This window comes from Alligator sinensis, unplaced genomic scaffold (assembly GCF_000455745.1).
Source record: "Alligator sinensis unplaced genomic scaffold, ASM45574v1 scaffold561_1, whole genome shotgun sequence".
Lineage (NCBI taxonomy): Eukaryota > Metazoa > Chordata > Crocodylia > Alligatoridae > Alligator > Alligator sinensis.
The window spans coordinates 818,403-819,422 of record NW_005842165.1 but is presented as its reverse complement, the minus strand read 5'-3'; positions in this window follow the sequence as shown (position 1 = coordinate 819,422).

The following is a 1,020-nucleotide window of genomic DNA, read 5'->3' as shown; positions in this document are numbered from 1 at the left end:
TTCTCTGTTCTCTTCCAGCAGTGCACGAGCCACAGGCAGAGGACACTGAACCTGTGATTGCCTTCAATGCAATGAGCTAATGCAGAGTGTTCCACCTCAAGCACCCTCCCTGCTGCTGATAATATGCCCAAGGGTGTGGCAGGCCATGAGGTGGTGGCTGTACATCTAATGCTCTTGCCAAACTGGGAGTCAGAATGCCAAAGCTCACAAGGCCACTGGTCTTTTCCAGGGTAGCCAGCCCTGTACTTTTGTGCTGTTTGCAGCCTGAAATATGCAAAGGAATATATATCAGGCCAGAATCACTCAAAAGAATAGGAAAAATGACAGCAGCATGTCTCACTCCTCTCAGATCAAGTGCCTTTGAGGTGCATTGGAGCTGTTGGAGGAGGAGTACAAAACATACTCAAGAAACTCACCCTACAGTGGTTATACATTAGGCCTGTGTGAATAGGGAAGTATTTGATTCAGATTCAGTGATTCGAATCACTTTCCCCATTTGATTTGGCTGAATCAGAATCAGAGATTCGGCGCTGATTCAGAGATTCGGATGGGCTGGGGAGAGGCAGGCACAGCTAGGCAGCTGCAGGTTTTCCCACGGCTCCTCCGGCTGTGCCTGACTCTCCCTGGGCTGGGGGAGCTGTGGGAGAAGCCCCCATGGCTGCCCTGCCCAGCCTCATCCCGCACCCAGACCCAGCCTCCTGGTACTTTAAAAAAAAAAAAAAAAAGCCCTGCATTCAATGACTGCAGCAGCAGAAATCAGGAATCAGGGCCTCTGAGGGCTTGTGGCAGAGATCACATGTGCAGTGTGGGGCAGTGGGGGACAACAGGGATGGCTCCCCCTCACTTGGCACCCACGTGGCACCCGTCCCATAGTGTGGGTGCAGTGCGGCTTAGCAGGGCGCTGCCTGGGAGCTGGGACCACTGGGGCTGAGTGGTGCCATGCTCCAGCTGACAGGTGGAGCCACCCCAGCTCCCAGACAGCACGCAGCTCCCAGTCAAGCTGCACCTGCACAGTTCAAC